General features: G+C 38.9%; 1 protein-coding gene and 1 pseudogene across 11 annotated transcripts in view; one reads left to right on the top strand and one right to left on the bottom strand.

Annotated features, from left to right (window-relative positions):
- ADK (adenosine kinase) overlaps window positions 1-16,606 on the bottom strand; it is a 558,353-nt gene that overhangs the window by 351,768 nt on the left and 189,979 nt on the right. The gene's annotated exons all lie outside the window — the stretch shown is intronic.
- Window positions 12,965-13,226, top strand: LOC129136123 (mitochondrial import inner membrane translocase subunit Tim9-like; annotated as a pseudogene).

The raw sequence follows: 16,606 nt of genomic DNA, 5'->3' as shown, positions 1-16,606 counted from the left end.
TATTATTGTAACTAAATTGTTCATTAAGTCCATTTCTTTAGTTTGCATGACAATCAAAAGTACTGAGAAAAATGATTAGTTAAAAAATTCTAGAAGCATTTCTTTCCTGTGGGCATTATTAAATGGAGTTTTTAAGTGAATATTTCATTTTTATCAAGGTCATTACACTTTTATTTTTCAATATATTCTGAAATATATATGTATATACACAAACTCTGTTCATATAAATATAATTTCGCCACCAGATGTCCCAGCCTCAATCTATAACTTTTTTTTAGTTTAACTTATGAGGATGGAGGGAAAAATATTCAGACTGCTCATTGATCACAGATTATAAGCATGCAAATGTGATAGAAAACATTTATCTACTTATACCAAATACTAGTCATTAGCACCATATTTTCTACTTATTTTATCTGTCTATGTAAGGAAGAAAGCATAGAAAGCGCTTCAGGTTTACAAACAGACCTACAGTTAAATTGTGTGAGCCAGAGTTAAGTTAAAAAAATCACAAAGGGCTAGGCATGGTGGCTTATGCCCATAACCCCAGCACTTTGGGAGGCTGAGGTGGGTGGATTGCTTGAGCCCAAGAGTTTGAGACCAGCCTCGGCAACATGACAAAAACCTGTCTCTTAAAAAAAAAAAAAAAAAAATCACTGGGTATGGTGGGGTGTGCCTTCAGTACCAGCTGGGAGGATCACCTGAGCCCATGGAGTTTGAAAGTTCGAAGGCTGAAATGAGCCTTGCGCCACTGCACACCAGACTGGGTAACACAGCAAAATTCTGTCTCAACACCATCATCACCACCACCACACTACAAAGGTCTGATATTCAACTGCTCTTCAATCTGCCGCATTCGTTCTCCTGCATACACATATGCACACACACACAATGACATAAGGACACAAGAACTGTGGATCAGAAACAAAGACAATTTATTACTCGTAACAAAAGCAGCAGCTAGAACAATATATTTAGACCAGTTCCCTGAGCTCCAATCTCCATGAGGCAATGCAGTAAGGGATGGATGTTACTAGTGCATACAGTAGAGAGCATCACAGGAGAGTAACCCCCAAATGAAGGAACTCTGATCTATTGGTTTGCCACCCTGCTCTGCCCAGAAAGATTGCTCATTACACTCAAATATAAGCAAATCTCCTCTGGGAAGGGGAAGAGAAGGTCTTTTATTTTTACTATCCTTGGATGTCTCCAGGGAGGGACATGTCAGTAGTTTTACTGTCCTGAAATTTCTCCTTATACAATTGGCACTGTAAATGCCTCTCCTTAGAACACTCAGACTGTGCAGGAACATGAGAAATCCATGACCTGTCTCCCAACACTCTGGTTCCCATCTGTAAATGGGATTAATAATGTTTACATAGAAGTTATACTGAAGCACTGTAACGTTTAGGTGTAAGGGTGACTAACGTATAGAAAAATTAATTATTTGAGACATTGGATGTTGAAATAGGCTTGCTAGAGATGTACTGAACAGGAGTGTTTTTTATTCTCTTGGTACAAAATGAAGAAAGGAAAAATCCTACTATCCATTTATAATATACCATCCAATTTATAAAATGGGTATTTTATAAAATAATCCAATAATATCTACTGTACAAACAGAATGAAAAAAGAACACTTCATTTATTCTAATTAATCTATTTCACGGTGATTTTAATGCTGCAGAGTGTGATTCACTAGTGAAAAATGTGAACTGTAGTTGGTCACAACCATCATTTAAAAAGCTAACAGAATATCAAGATATGGTTGAGGTATTAACAATATGAATTATTTAGTGAAATATTTCAGATACATACACACACATACACACACACAGAGGTATCCTTGGTAGGAACTTAAATTGTGTTTCTTACCGTGGATTGATTGGCAAATATGCTCATTTGCTTATATAAATAACATGGATAAGTAGCACTATGCCTGAGAATTGAAAACTTAAAAATAGCACCTAATGTTTACCAACAAACACATAAGGAAAGAGGAAACCTGAGTCTTTATATATAATGAAAATTAGAAAAGATACAGACCAATTGTCCAAATTTCAACTGTAAACAAGATAATAGAAATAAATAACAACAGGAAAATAAAAGCAAATGGTCCTGAATAAAAGTTAGACACTTTTAAAATTTTTCCAAATGACAATATGCTTTTCTGTTCAGTCTCTGAAAATGCTATCCGTAAATCTTCCCCAACTCTTATGATCCCACAGACTACATTTCTAGCAGATACTAAGCATTAAAGAAGATAAAAGTTATGTGGAACAACCACTATCCCAAAAGGGCTTATAACGAAATAAAGTTAAATACTACTCCATACACATTATATCATTAATTCTTGATTGCACAAGGCTAAGTATATACGTTATGTACTATCTGAAATATTTTGCTTCTATCCCTTTGGGTCATTTCATTATTCCTCCAGGCAGCAGAGAAGTTTTTAAAAAGTTAACTTATACATACATACATACTCTCTTAACAATTCCAAGTAATCTTGATTAGGAAGCAAGTATCTTTACTAATAGTTGGTTTATCTCACAAGAACATTAGCAGAAAAGCTGGGTTTGAACACTTCATGATACCTACCTTGCCATGTGAGCTTAGCCAAATAATAAACTCTTCAGATAGACAAATAAAACTAGAAAAGAGCAGGTGCAGTGTCTCATGCCTGTAATTCTAGCACATTGGGAGACCAAGACAGGAGGAGACAGAGCAAGACCCTGTCTTTAAAAAGAAGAAGGGGAAAAAAACTGACCCCAGTACAGACAAATGTATGGAATGAATATTTGTAATGAAGTTTTAGTGATATACCACACTGTGCTTAATGCATTATAAATGCATACAGCTCCAACAATCATTACCCAAATAGTGGAAGCAGTGAGTGGAAGTGAGAAAAAATAAAATATTCAGCAACTCAAATTTAATATAAGTGCTAATTGATCTTTCTGTTTAACTTTTTTAAGATAGATAATACATTAAAGTGGAGTGATGCCATGAAATATTGGAGCTATAACAGACCTTAGGAATCATGTAACAGATCAAGTCAGCTGAATCATTTTCCCAAAATGACTTAGTTATTTGGTTGGCAGAACATGGAGTAGACCCTTCACATCAAGAGTTCCCACCAAACCTGGTGGTCGCTGGTTATGACTGTTTCTATCATCTAATATGTTGACAAGGTTTTCCTTAAGACTATAACAAATAGATATATTCCTCTAAATAATCATAAAGGAGTTGGAGTTTATCATGGTTTCCTTAAGCAGTATTCCAAAGCTGGTATGTATTCAAAACCAATACTTGTTTTAATAATTATTTAAGGACTTCATAAATAATTATCAAAGAATGTTAAGGTTAAAGGAAAGGTTTCATGGGGGAAATTTCTGCTGTTTATGAAGGAATTGTATAGGGGTAACAGAGATGCCAATTTTTCTAGGAAAAAATTCAAAGAGTTACTGGTAGTCAATGAGGCTGTGCAGGTAATTCTTATCAGGACAGCATAGGATCTGCTATACTGAAAATAAGATAAAAATTGCTATCTGGCCTCAGACAAAAACTGATTCCACATGCTCAAGACAATGAGTTCACCTTCTCCTATTCTTACACACAACTTCTGTTCAACAGTAGTAATCAGTAGAGAGACTAATCAAAGTCAGTGATTTAGTTGCTTGTGTTATAATTCGTATACCAATTTGTTGTATACTTGTTTTTAAATGCTGTTTTAAATTGATGCTTATTCTGGACAAAGGAAACCCTTTTTCTTAATTCAGAGTAATCTAGAGCATTTTAAAGCTACACTTCTAATCTATGACTTTCTGTAATTCAGAAAGGATGATTTAAATTCTCAAAGAACTCTATAAGCAAAATCAAGTAAACTGAAGTTTTTTTTTCTTTGAAACAGAGTCTCGCTCTGTCGCCAGAGCTAGAGTGCAGTGGCACAATCTCAGCTCACTGCAAGCTCCACCTCCTGTGTTCATGCCATTCTCCTGCCTCAGCCTCCCAAGTAGCTGGGACTACAGATGCCCGCCACCACGCCTGGCTAATTTTTTGTATTTTTAGTAGAAACAGGGTTTCACCATTTTAGCCAGGATGGTCTCGATCTCCTGACCTTGTGATCCACCTGCCTCAGCCTCCCAAAGTGCTGGGATTACAGGCATGAGCCACTGCGCCTGGCTTTTTTTTTTTTTTTTTAACTTTAAGTTCTGGGATATATGTGCAGAACGTGCAGGTTTGTTACGTTGGTATACATGTGCCATGGTGGTTTGGTGCACCTATCAACCCATCATCTAAGTTTTAAGCTCTGCATGCAATAGGTATTTGTCCTAATCCTCTCCCTCCCCTTGACCCCTACCCACCAGCTGGCCCAGGTATGTTATGCTCCATTCCCTGTGTCCATGTGTTCTCATTGTTCAACTCCCACTTATTAATGAGAACATGTGGTGTTTGGTTTTCTGTTTCCATGTTACTTTGCTAAAAATGATGGTTTCCAGCTTCATCATGTCCCTGCAAAGGACATGAACTCATCCTTTTTTATGGCTGCATAGTATTCCATGGTGTCTCTGTGAAACATTTTCTCTATCTATCATTGACGGGCATCAGGTTGGTTCTAAGCCTTTGCTATTGTAAATAGTGCTACAATAAACACATGTGTGCATGTGTCTTTATAGGAGAATGATTTATAATCCCTTGGGTACATACCCAGTAATGGGATTGCTGGGTCAAATGGTATGTCTGGTTCTAGATCCTTGAGGAATTGCCACACTGTCTTCTACAATGGTTGAACTAATTTACACTCCCACCAACAGTGTAAAAGCATTCCTATTGCTCCACAACCTCAACAGCAACTGTTGTTTCCTGACTTTTTAATGATCGCCATTCTAACTGGCATGAGATGGTATCTCATTGTTGTTTTGATTTGCATTTCTCTAATTACCAATGATCATGAGCAATTTTTCATGTTTGTTGGTTGCACATCTTCTTTTGAGAAGTGTCCATTCATATCCTTTGCCCAATTTTTGATGGGGTTGTTATTTTCTTGCAAATTTGTTTAAGTTCCTGTAGATTCTGGATATTAGACCTTTGTCAGATGGATACATTGCAAAAATTTTCTCCCATTCTGTATGCTGCCTGTTCACTCTGATGATAGTTTCTTTCGCTGTGCAGAAGCTCTTTAGTTTAATTAGATCCCATTTGTCAATTTTGGCTTTTGCTGCAATTGCATTGGGTGTTTTAGTCATGAAGTCTTTGCCCATGCCTATGTCCTGAATGGTATTGCCTAGGTTTTCTTCTAGGGTTTTTATGGTTTTAGGTTTTACATTTAAGTCCTTAATCCATATTGGTTACTTTTTGTATAATGTGTAAGGCAGTGATCCAGGTTCAATTTTCTGCATATGGCTAGCCAGTTTTCCCAACACCATTTATTAAACAGGGAATCCTTTCCCCATTGCTTGTTTTTGTCAGATTTGTCAAAGATCAGATGGTTGTAGATGTGTGGTATTATTTCTGAGGCCTCTGTTCTGTTTCATTGGTCTATATATCTGTTTTGGTACCAGTACCATGCTGTTTTGGTTATTGTTGCCTTGTAGTACAGTTTGAAGTCAGGTAGCATGATGCCTCCAGCTTTGTTATTTTTGCTTAGGATTGTCTTAGCTACACAGGCTCCTTTTTGGTTCCATATGAAATTTAAGGTTTTTTTTTTTTTTTTTTAACTCTGCGAAGAAAGTCAATGGAAGCTTGATGGGAATAGCATTGGATCTATACATTATTTTGGGCAATATGGCCATTTTCACAATATTGATTCTTCCTATCCATGAACATTGAATTTTTTTTCCATTTGTTTGCATCCTCTCTTATTTCTTTGGGCAGTGGTTTCTGGTTCTCCTTGAAGAGGTCCTTCACATCCATTATAAGTTGTATTCCTAGGTATTTTATTCTCTTGTAGCAATTGTGAATGGGAGTTCACTCATGATTTGGCTCTCTGCTTGTCTATTATTGATGTATAGAAATGCTTGTGATTTCTGCATATTGATTTTGTATCCTGAGACTGCTGAAGCTGCTTATCAGCTTAAGGAGGTTTTGGGCTGAGACGATGGGATTTTCTAAATATACAATCATGTCATCTGCAAACAGAGACAATCTGATTTCCTCTATTCCTATTTAAATACGCTTTATTTCTTTCTCTTGCCAGATTGCTCTAGTCAGAACTTCCAAAACTATGTTGAATAGGAGTGGTGAGAGAGGGCATCCTTGTCTGTGCTGGTTTTCAAAGGGGATGCTTCCAGCTTTTGCCTGTTCAGTATGATATTGGCTATGGATTTGTCATAAATAGCCCTTATATTTTGAGATATGTTCCATCAATATCTAGTTTTTTGAGAGTTTTTAGCATGAAGGATGTTTAATTTTATCAAAGGACTTCTCTGCATCTATTGAGATAATCATATGGTTTTTGTCATTGGTTCTGTTTATGTGATAGATTACATTTGTTGATTTGCGTATGTTGAACCAGCCTTACATGTCAAGCTGACTTGATTGTGGTGGATAAGCTTTTTGACATGTCGCTGGATTCGTTTGCCAGCATTTTATTGAGGATTTTCACATGGATGTTCATCAGGGATATTGGCCTGAAATTTTCTTTTTTTGTTGTGTCTCTGTCAAGTTTTGGAATCAGGATGACGCTGGCTTCATAAAATGAGTTAGGGAGGACTCCCTCTTTTTCAATTGTTTGGAATAGTTTCAGAAGGAATGGTACCAGCTCCTCTTTGAACCTCTGGTAGAATTCGGATGTGAATCTGTATGGTCCTGGGCTTTTTTTGGTTGGTAGACTATTAATTACTGCCTCAATTTCAGAACTTGTTATTGGTCTATTCAGGGATTCAACTTCTCCCTGGATTAGTCTTGGGAGGGTATATGTGTCCAGGAATGTATCCAGGAATGTATCCATTTCTTCTAGATTTTCTGGTTTATTTGCATAGAGGTGTTTATAGTATTCTTTGTTGGTAGTTTGTATTTCTCTGAGAATAGTGGTGATATCCACTTTATAATTTTTTATTGTGTCCATTTGATTCTTCTCTCTTTTCTTCTTTAATAGTCTAGCTAGTAGTCTATCTATTTGGTTAATCTTTTCAAAAAACCATCTCCTGGATTCACTGATTTTTTTCAAGGGTTTTTCATGTCTGTACCTCCTTCAGTTCTGCTGTGATCTTAGTTATTTCTTGTCTTCTGCTAGCTTTTGAATTTGTTTGCTGTTGCTTCTCTAGTTCTTTTAATTGTGATGTTGGGGTGTTGATTTCAGATCTTTCCAGCTGTCTGAAGTGGGCACTTAGTGCTATAAATTTCCCTCTTAACACTGCTTTTGGTGTGTCCTAGATTCTGGTACGTTTTCTCTTTGTTCTCATTGGTTTCAAATAACTTCTTTATTTCTGCCTTAATTTCATTATTTACCCAATATTCATTCAGGAGCAGGTTGTTGAATTTCCATGTAGTTGGGTGGTTTTGAGTGAGTTTCTTAATCCTCAGTTCTAATTTGATTGCACTGTGGTCTGAGAGACTGTTATGATTTCCATTCTTTTGCATTTGCTGAGGAGTGTTTTACTTTGAATTATGTGGTTGATTTGAGAATAAGTGCCATGTGCTGCTGAGAAGAATGTATATTCTGTTGATTTGGGGTAGACAGTTCTGTAGCAACTCCATGTCTATTAGGTCTGCTTGGTCCAGAGCTTAGTTCAAGTCCTGAATAACCTTGTTAATTTTCTGTCTCATTGATCTCATATTGACAGTGGGGTGTTAAAGTCTCCCACTATTATTGTGTGGAAGTCTAAGTATCTTTGTAGGTCTCTGAGAACTTGTTTTATGAATCTGGGTGCTCCTGTAGTGGATGCATATATATTTACGATAGCTCTTCTTGTTGCATTGATCCCTTTACCATTATGTAATGCCCTTCTTTGTCTTTTTTGATCTTTGTTAGTTTAAAGCCTGTTTTATCAGAGACTAGAAGTGCAACCCCTGCTTTTTTTTTGCTTTCCATTTGCTTGGTAAACATTCCTCCATCCCTTTATTTTGAGCCTATGTGTGTCTTTGCAAGTGAGATGGGTCTCCTGAATACAGCACACCGATGGATCTTGACTCTTCATCCAATTTGCCAGTCCGTGTCTTTTAATTGGGGCATTTAGGCCATGTACAGCTAAGGTTAATATTATTATATATGAATTTGATCCTGTCATCATGATGTTAGCAGGTTATTTTACACACTAATTGAAGCAGTTTCTTCATAGTGTCATTGGTCTTTATATTTTGGTGTGTTTGTGCAGTGGCTAGTACCACTTTTTCCTTTCCACATTTAGTGCTTCCTTCAGGAGCTCTTGTAAGGCAGGCCTGGTGGTGACAAAATCCCTCAGCATTTCCTTCTCTGAAAAGGATTTTATTTCTCCTTAGCTTATGAAGCTTAGTTTGGCTGGATATGAAATTCTGGGTTGAAAATTCTTTTCTTTAAGAATGTTGAATAATGGCCCCCACTCTCTTCTGGCTTGTAGGGTTTCTGCAGAGAGATCTGCTATTGGTCTGATGGGCTTCCTTTTCTAGGTAACCTGATCTTTCTCTATGGCTGCCCTTAATATTTTTTCCTTCATTTCAACCTTGGAGAATCTGATGATTAGGTGTCTTGGGGTTGCTCTTCTCGAGGAGTATCTTTGCAGTGTTCTCCGTATTTCCCAAATTTGAGTGTTGGCCTGTCTTGCTAGGTTGGGGAAGTTCTCCTGGATAATATCCTGAAGTGTGTTTTCCAACTTGGTTCCATTCTCCCTGTCACTTTCAGGTACACCAATCAATCATAGGTTTGGTCTTTTCACATAGTCTCACATGTCTTGGAGGTTTTGTTCATTCCATTTTATTTTTTTTTCTCTAATCTTGTCTTCACACCTTATATCAATAAGTTGATATTCAATCTGTGATAGCCTTTCTTCTGCTTGATCGATTTGGCTATTGATACTTGTGTATGCTTCATGAAGTGCTCATGCTGTGTTTTTCAGCCCCATCAGGTCATTTATGTTCCTCTCTAAACTGGTTATTCTAGTTAGCAGTTCCTATAACCTTTTATCAAGGTTCTTAGCTTCCTTGCACTGGGTTAGAACATGGTCCTTCAGCTCAGAGGAGAATCTGACTATTAGGTGTCTTGGGGTTGCTCCGTCCAGTTTTGTGCCCTTGCTGGAGAGGAGCTGCAATTATTTGGAGGCAAAGAGGCATTCTGGTTTTTGGAATTTTCACCGTTTTTGCGCTGGTTTTTCCTCATCATCATGGATTTATCTACCTTTGATCTTTGAGGCTGATGACCTTTGGATGGGGTTTTTGTGTGGGGGTCCTTTTTGTTGATGTTGAGGTTGTTGCTTTCTGTTTGCTAGTTTTTCTCCTAACAGTCAGGCACCTCTTCTGCAGGTCTGCTGCAGTTTGCTGTAAGTCCACTCCAGACCCTGTTTGCCTGGGTATCACCAATGGAGGCTGCAGAACAGCAAAGATTGTTGCCTGGTCCTTCCTCTAGAAGCTTCGTCCCAGAGGGGCACCAGCCTGATGCCAGCCAGAGCTCTCCTGTTTGAGGTGTCTGTTGGCCCCTGTTGGCAGTTCTCTCCCAGTGAGAAGGCACGGAGTCTCCTCAACCCACTTGAGGAGGCAGTCTGTCCCTAAGCAGAGCTCAAGCACTGTTCTGGGAGAATCCTCCTTGTCAGTATCAGCTGTTCTCTTCAGAGCCACCAGGCAGGAAAGTTTATGTCCTCTGAAGCTGTGCCCACAGCCGTCCCTTCCCTCAGGTGCTCTGTCCCAGGGAGATGGGAGTTTTATCCATAAGCCCCTGACTAGGTCTGCTACCTTTCTTTCACAAATACCCTGTCCAGTGAGGAGGAATATAGACAGGGAGTCTGGCCACAGCTGCTTTGCTGCACTGTGGTGAATTCCACCTGGTTCAAACCTCCCCGCCACCTTAGTACTGTCAGGGAAAAACCACCTACTCAAGCCTCAGTAATTGCAGAGGCCCCTCCCCCTACCAAGCCCAATGGTCCCAGGTCAATTTCAGACTGTTGTGTTGGCAGTGAGAATGTTAAGCCAGTGGTTCTTAGCTTACTGGGCTCCGTGGGAGTGGGACCCTCTAAGCAAGACCACGTGGCTCCCTGGCTTCAGCCCCCTTTCCAGGGGAGTTAACAGTTCTGTCTCGCTGGGATTCCGGGTGCCACTGGGGTAGGAAAAAAACTCCTGCAACTAGCTAAGTGTCTGCCTAAACAGCCGCCCAGTTTTGTGTTTGAAACCCAAGGCCCTGGTGGTGTAGGCACACGATGGAATTTCCTGATCTGCGGATTGCAAAAACCATAGGAAAAGCATGGTATCTGGGCTGGATAGCACAGTCCCTCGTGGCTTCCCTTGGCTGGGGGAAGGAGGTCCCCCAGCTCCTTGCACCTCCCAGGTGAGGTGATACCCCACCCTGCTTCTGCTCACCCTCTGTGGGCTGCAACCACTGCCTAATTAGTCCCAATGAGATGAACTGGGTACCTTAGTTGGAAATGCAGAAATCACCCGCCTTCTGTCTTGGTCTTGCTGGGAGCTGCAGACTGGAGCTCTTCCTATTCGGCCATCTTTTTTTTTTTTTTTTTTTTTTTTTTTTTTTTTTTTTTTTTGAGACAGAGTGTCGCTCTGTCGCCCAGACTGGAGTGCAGTGGTGTGATCTCTGCTCATTGCAAGCTCCACCTCCCGGGTTCACACCATTCTCCTGCCTCAGCCTCCTGAGTAGCTGGGACTACAGGTGCCCACCATGCCCGGCTAATTTTTTGTATTTTTAGTAGAGACAGGGTTTCACCGTGTTAGCCAGGATGGTCTCGATCTCCTGACCTCGTGATCCACCTGCCTCAGCCTCCCAAAGCACTGCTGGAATTACAGGCTCAGCCATCTTAAGTATCGAAAATAAACGGTTTTTCTCTTCACCAGTTGTCTTTAATTTGTGAGGCTCCTGACTCCACTGCTTCTCTTCTTCAATTCACTCCTGTTATGGAACTGTCGTGGCACTCTAAAGTCTGTGTCCTTACTAGCCAGCTTCAGGGCTAAAACAGCCTTTAAGTGCAAGGGGAAAAAAAACCTCAGGTATTTCCCAAATCGGTAGCTGCAGAGCTACTCGATCCTTACTGTAAACTGAACATTTCAAAAACAAGATTGCTCTTTTACATTATGAAACCCTTTCAATCTTGCATTTAATTGATTCTAGTGTTGTCTTTCTGGTTTTACAATTTATAGAAAAAAATCAAAATATAAGAAATGTAACTCAAAAGTCCAAATGTTAAAACTGAAAATATGAAAATTTAGATTAGCTTATATAATTACAAGCTAATTAATTAATTACAAAGGATGAGGCCTACCTACATTGCAAGTATACTGTACTATAAGTGTAAAACCCTGATCGATATAGCCATTCTACCAATAATATTAAAATTCAGTGTTCACTGAAGCAAAATCACTACTGTTTTTGGTGATGATATGTACCATGGCATTGGGAAGAAAAAAAAACATGAACTTTGGATTCATTAAAAAACAGAAATTTTGGCCAGGCGCAGTGGCTCATACTTGTACTTCCAGCACTTTGGGAGACTGAGTCAGGTAGATCACCTGAGGTCAGGAGTTTGAGACCAGCTTGCCCAACAGGGCGAAACCCCATCTCTACTAAAAATACAAAATTAGCCAGGTCGTGGCATGTACCTGCAGTCCCAGTTACTCAGGGGGCTGAGGTACAAGAATCATTTGAACCTGGGAGGTAGAGGTTGCAGTGAGCCAAGATCACACCACTGCACTTCAGCCTGGGCAACAGAGAGAGACTGCGTCTCAAAACAACAACAACAACAACAACAAAAACCCAGAAATTTTAAATGCAACGAAATGTAAGCTCATTCAAATGTTTTTCTCAAAAGCCATGAAAAACAAACTATTCTAAACTATAAACTAGAATACATTTTATGAAATAGTCTACTGATTCCACTCAAATAAGATAATGGGACTATACTTTCACATTTTCTTATCAATAGTTCTAATAACTATACATAAAAGACAGTTATGTGGGTCAACAGGAGACACACTGTAGATAGAAAGTTACTAACAGATTGAAAGTACAAGGGTGGAAAAATATATCATGCAGGCTGGATGTGTTGGCTCACACCTGTAAACCCAGCACTTTGAGATGCCAAGGCAGGGGTTTCACTTTGAGCCAGGAGTTCAAGACCAGCCTGGACAATACAGTGAGACCTCGTCTCTGCAAAAAATTTAAAAATTAGCCAAGCATGATGGTATGCACCTGTAATCCCAGCTACTCAGGAGACTGAGGTGGGAGGATCACTTAAACCTGAGAATCAGAGGTTCCAGTGAGTGGCAACCTCTGCTTGCCAGTGCACTCCAGCCTGGGCAACAAAGCAAGACCCTGTCTGGGAAAAAAAAAAGATACGTGATGCAAACAACACCCACAAGAAAGACAAAGTGGCTATATCAATGTCAGAAAGAATAGCCATTAAACAAATTAGATTATTTATTAGATGAAATGGACAAATACTTAGAAAGGCACAAATGACTAAAAAAATTTCAAGAAAAAATAGGTAACTTGAACAGACCTATATAACAAGAGATTAAATTAGTAATCAAGAAACTACCCACAAAGAAAAGCCTAGCCCTGAATGGCTTCACTATTGAATTCTAATGAACGTTTAAAGAAGAATTAGATAAAGCAGCTGCAATGCTTGCCCTGATCCTGATCCTCCATCCTCAGACTCGACTGGCAGTGTAGGCCTCCAGCCTTGTACTGACGTCAGATGTGAGAGCCTGTGCTTAGGTAAGAAATCACGTCTCACTGAAGACATTCAAACAAAGGTTGGAACACTACTTTACGAGAACAGAAAGGAAACTCATGCATCAGAGAAGATGACTAATAAATGTACCAAAAGAATATGGGTGCACAAATACCAGAATCTGATCAGATTAAACAGTTGAAGGAATTTCTTGGGACTGACAATAAACTTACAGAAATCTGCTTTTTGGACTGTGTTAAGACTGCACAACAGATGTAAAACCTGAAGAGACCAGCCTGTTCAGAACACTTTATGGAAATATTTTTAAATGACAAAAAGAATATCCATGAGACTTCAGGAATGTAATATTCAGCAGAATGAAGCTCTGGCAGCCAAAGCAGGACTACTTGGCCAACCATGATAGAGAAGTCCTAGATTGCCAACAGCTGCTGCACTGGAAATGAGTATGCATCTGATACAATCCCCTGAAAGCAGTTGCCACCTTGTTAAGTCATCTGTCATGAGTTTTTGGCAAGTGGAAACCACTGGAGAAACCAGTGATTATTCCTATTTACCAGGAATAATCAGAATAGAAGGTCTTATTGTTCAATGAAATAATAAGGTGCAACATTTGTTGAGGCCTTAAGATTCAGCAGCATAGACACTTGATTAGAAAAATAAGCAATTGCTGCTTCTTTTAAAAAAATTGATACCAATTCTCCACAAACTCTTCTAAAAATTAGAAGAGGGAAGACATCTCCCAATTCATGTTATGAGGCCAGTATTACTATGATACTCTAAAATCAGACAAAGTCACAAGAAAATAAAACTACAGACCGATACTCATATGAGAATGATGCAAAAATCCTCAACAAAATACTAGCAAAACAAATCCAGCAACATTTAAAAATTATATATAACATAACCAAGTGGAGTTTGTCTCAGGAATGCAAGGTTGGTTTAAGATCCAAAAATCAATTAATTCAATGCATCATATCAATAGAATAGAAAACAAAATTACATGATCATCTCAACACACATAGAAAAAGCATCTGGCAGCCAGGCATGGTGGCTCACGCCTGTAATCTCGCATTTTGGGAGGCCAAGGCGGGTGGATCACAAGAGGTCAGGAATTAGAGACCAGCCTGGCCAACATGGTGAAACCCCATCTCTACTAAAAATACAAAAATAAGTTAGGCGTGGTGCTGGGCACCTGAAATCCCAGCTACTCAGGAGGCTGAGGCAGGAGAATTGCTTGAACCTGGGAGGCAGAAGTTGCAGTGAGCCAAGATCATGCCATTGCATGCTAACCTGGGCAACAAGAGCAAAACTCCGTCTCAAAAAACAAACAAACAAAAAGCATTTGGCAAAATCCACTACAATTGACTCCTGAACAACACTGGTTTGAACTTCACAAATCCACTTACACCAGTATTTTCTTCCACCTCTGCCACCCTTAAGACAGCAAAACCAGTTCCTCCTCTGCCTCCTCAGCCAACCCAACATGAAGACAATGATGATTTTTCTCATGAAACATTTCCACTTAATAAATAGTACATACATTTTCTCTCATGATTTTCTTAATAATATATTCTTTATATGATACATATATAAAATATGTGGTAATTGACTTTATGTTACTGGTAAGGCTTCTGGTTAACAGTAGGCTATTAATTGACAAGTTTTGGGAGAATCAAAAGTTACACATGGATTTTAGACTATGCAGTGGGTCAGCACCCACAATCGCCATGTTGTGCAAGGGTCAACTGTACTGTTTCAAGATAAAAACGCTAAAAAAAAACTAGAAATAGAAGGTAACTTCCTCAATCTGATAAAGGGCATCTAAGAAAACTGCAGAGAAACATCAAACTTAATGGTGAGTGATTAGATATTTTCCCCCTATATGAGAAACAAGACTAGGGACATCTCTTCTTGCCACTTTTGTTCACTGTTACATTACAACTACTAGTTACAGCAATTAAGGAAGGGGGAAAATAGTTAAAGGCTTCCAAATTAGAAAGAAAGAAGGAAACAAAACTATATTCACAGATGACATGGTTTTGTTTATAGAAAATCGTAAAGAACCCACTAAAAAATATTAGAGCTAAGTAAGTTCAGAAAGGCTGTAGGATACAAGATCAATATTAAAACACACACACACACATACACACACACACACAAACTGAGCTAGGCACAGCGGCTCATGCCTATAATCCCAAAACTTTGGGAGGCTAAGGCCAGAGGATTGCTTGAGCCCAAGAGTTCGAGACCAGCCTGGGCAACATGGCAAGACTCTGTCTCTACAAAAAAAATTAAAAATTAGCCAGGCATGGTGGTGCATGTCTAGTGGTCTCAGCTACTTGGGAGGCTGAGGCAGGACAATCAGGTGGGCCCAGGAGATTGTGGCTGCAGTGAGCCATGTTTGTGCCACTGCACTTCAGCCTGGGCAACAGAGCATGAGCCTGTCTCAAAAACAAAACAACAAAAACCACACACAATTGTATCTCTAAGCCATCTGCAATGAATAATCTGAACATAAAATTAAGAAAAGAATTCCACTTACAATAGCATCAAAAAGAAAATAATATTTGGGAATAAGTTTTCTTTACAGTGTAAAATTTATACTCTGAAAACTACAAAACATTGTTGCAACAAATTAAAGATGATCCAAATAAATGGAAAAACATCCCACATTCATGGAAAATTTTATTAAGATTGGCAATATTACCCATTATGGATGTAGCGATTCAACGCAATCCCTATCAGAATTCAAGCTATACTCATTGTGTAAATTGACAAACTGACTCTAAAATTCACTTGGAATTGCAATGGACCCAAAATAGTCAAGGAGGGAGAATTGAGTGGGTGAGAGCTAATGTATATGGGCTCTTTTTGAGGTAATAAAAATGCTCTAAATTTGATTTATCTCAATAAAGCTTTTTTTTCATGCTACTTAGCATGAAAACAAAGAACAATTTAATTTCCTTATGGGAAGAAGGACTCACAGAAAGGTACCAAGAAGTGATATCATTTGTGCTAAGTATATGTTTTACTATTCTCTAAGTCTTTAAAAATTTGAAAATACACACATAGCAATAACTAACCAGAATAGTACAAATTTGAGCATGCTGGTTTTGAATTACATATTGCTGTACTAATGATGTTCATAAATGAATTGTCAAGACAATTTTCAATACAATGGCAGCCAAATAAATAAATACACAAAACACCAAGAACAGGGATTTATATTATACAAGCAAGTACATGAAATGGAAAACTACCATGAGAGCCAACATACACTGGATTTAGGATTAAGGAGTGTAAATATACTAGAAATCTTTGAAGAAGTTAAGAAGGACAGCCAAAGACAATAAAAACAGACAGCAAGAAGTAAGTTAATGATTGCAAAAATCCTTTTTTTTTTTTTTTTTTTTTTTTTGAGACGGAGTCTCGCTCTTGTTGTCCAGGATGCAGTGCAGTGGCAGGATCTCGGCTCACTGCAACCTCCACCTTCCCAGGTTCAAGCGATTCTCCTGCCTCAGCCTCCCGAGTAGCTAGGATTACAGGCACCCGCCAACACACCCAGCTAATTTTTGTGTGTGTGTGTATTTTTAGTAGAGACAGGGTTTCACCATGTTGGCCAGGCTGGTCTCAAACTCCTGACCTCATAATCCACCTGCCTGGGCCTCCCTAAGTGCTGGGATTAACAGGAGTAAGCCACCGCACAGATATACTATGGCAAGTGTAAGAAACCTTAGTATAAACATTGTAAAAATGCAAGTCTAAATGTGAAGGAAACAA

Source organism: Pan troglodytes, chromosome 8, assembly GCF_028858775.2.
Source record: "Pan troglodytes isolate AG18354 chromosome 8, NHGRI_mPanTro3-v2.0_pri, whole genome shotgun sequence".
Classification (NCBI taxonomy): domain Eukaryota; kingdom Metazoa; phylum Chordata; class Mammalia; order Primates; family Hominidae; genus Pan; species Pan troglodytes.
This window is presented reverse-complemented; position numbering and strand designations above follow the sequence as displayed.